The sequence below is a fragment of the Nannospalax galili genome, unplaced genomic scaffold, assembly GCF_000622305.1.
Source record: "Nannospalax galili isolate Female #2095 unplaced genomic scaffold, S.galili_v1.0 scaffold1343, whole genome shotgun sequence".
Lineage (NCBI taxonomy): Eukaryota > Metazoa > Chordata > Mammalia > Rodentia > Spalacidae > Nannospalax > Nannospalax galili.
Genome location: NW_008350246.1, coordinates 256,956 through 259,423, shown reverse-complemented (window position 1 = coordinate 259,423; position 2,468 = coordinate 256,956).

Sequence of the window (2,468 nt, the reverse complement as noted above, 5' to 3'; positions counted from 1 at the left end):
GAAAATGACCATCCTACCAAAAGTCATTTATAGATTCAATGCAATGCCAATCAAAATCCCCATGACATTTTTCACAGAATTGGGAAAAACAATCCTAAGATTCATACAGAAGCACAAAAGACTTCAGATAGCCAAAACAACCCTGAGCACTAAGAGCAATGTGGGGGGATTACTCTACCAGATTTTAAGCTGTATTACAGAGCTATAGTCATTAAAAGAACATGGTAGTAGCACAAAAATAGACCTATAGATCAATGGAACAAAATTGAAGACCTAAATATGAATAAATGAAATTTCAGCCACCTGATATTTGACAAAGGGGCCAGGAATATTCACTGGAGGAAAGGTAGCATGTTCAGCAAATGTTGCTGGCAAAACTGGATCTCCATTTGTTAGAAGAATGAAACTAAACCCCTATCTTTCACCCTGCTCAAAAATCAATTCCAAATGGATCAAAGACCTCAATGTAAAGCCTGAAACTCTGAAACTGTTAGAAGAAAACATTGGCAAAAACCTAAAAGATAAGTGTAGGAAAGGACTTTCTAAACCGGACACCAATAGCCCAGGAAACAAGGGCAAAAATTAACAAGTTGGACCTCATTAAACTAAAAAGCTTCTGTACATCAAAGGAGGCAACCAAGGAAGCAAACAGAAAACCCAGAGAATGGGAGAAAATCTTCACCAGTGACACAGCCAACAGAGGTTTAATAACCAGAATATATAACGAACTCAAAAAACAGGGAACCAAGACAAGAAGCAACCCAATTAATAGATGGGCTAAGGAGCTGAACAGAAAGTTCTCAAAAGAAGAAGTAAAGATGGCTATGAATCATCTTAAAAGATGTTCAACATCACTAATAATTAAGGAAATTCAAATTAAAACCACTTTAAGATTTCATCTTACTGGCTAAGATCAAGAGAACAAATGATACCAAATGTTGGAGAGAATGTCGGGAAAGGGGAACACTCATCCACTGCTGGTGGGGCTGCAAACTTGTTTGACCCCTATGGAAAGCAGTGTGGGTAACCCTTAAAAAACTACAAATGAACCTACCATTTGACCCAGTTATACCACTCCTTGGCATATACCCAAAGAACTCATCCTATTGCAGAGACACTTGTATGTCCATGTGTGTGGCTGCTTTTTTCACAATAGCTAAAAGATGGAAGCAACCTAAGTGTCCCTCAATTGATGAGTGGATAATGAAAATGTGGTTCATTTATACGATGGAGTTTTACTCATCAGTAAAGAAAGATGAAATCATGAAATTTGCAAGTAAATTTGCAGGTAAATGGGTAGAACTAGAAACTGTTATACTAAGTAACATAGAATCAGAAAAAAAAATCGACATATGTTCTCCCTCATATATGCATCCTAGAACCAGACTCTGATAAATGAGTGTGTAACCAGACATAACTACAGGAACCAGAATAATGGAAAGGAAACAGGGATGTAAAGGAAAAGAAAGAACCTGAAAGAGAACAATAGGAAACGGGCCTCAATAAGGGAGACATGGATAAAAATTGGGTTAGTTTAAGGAAGAGGGGAGGGAAGGGTATACAAGGAACCTAGGGGATAAAGGGAAAGAAGCTCAACAGAGCTCAAGGAGCTCAAGGATCATAAGAGAAGGGTATTAATAAGGGAGAAAGGGGGGAAATGGGGGCACCTTAAGTGGGAAAACCATGATGGAGGGGTGAACAATGCGAGAGATAATGCCTAGCCAGTTTTGAAAACCAGAGGGAACCACATTACTCCTAAAACCTGCTCACAGCAATTGAACCAGAATGCACAAGATCTACTCAAGATCAAGGCAGAGAAAATCACAAAATGGAGGAGGAGGTGAGCATGAGATTTCATTCCTAGCTGTGGAGCTATCAGCATTTGGTTGCTGCTGGTACTAAAGGAGTCTGTTTTCTTTAAGATGCCTCCTTTGCTTGACCCAAAATCCAGGGCAGTTTCCACACCCAAAAGTATTTGGACAACACATATTAAACTCAATGTAGACAAGAAAAGAAATACAGGAAGTTGGATGGGTAGGGGTGTGAGACTGGATCTGATAAGAGTTGGGGTTGGAGAAATATGATCAAAATGATGTTCTGAAAAATTTGCTAAAAATACATTTAAAAAAAAATAATTAGTAGTTCATGTGTATAGCTAAAGACTACATAAGACGAAACAACGCCAGACAGGAGATACCGTCCTTTCAGTTATTGGTCAGGGTGGCCCCAGAGACTCCCAGACAGTAACCCAGCATAGAACTGGGAAAATGAAGAGCAGACTCCAGTCTTATCTAAAAGAATATTGGCAACTGATTGCTGCTAGTTGAGGGACAGCTGATTCTCCTAAAAGAAAGACCTCTACATAGGCTGACTAGATTCACCACAAGGGCAAGTAGTGGGGAATGGCTGGGGGTGCCGACAACACAGCAGACAGTAGCAGGGATATCAGAGGATAAGGGCTCTAGTAG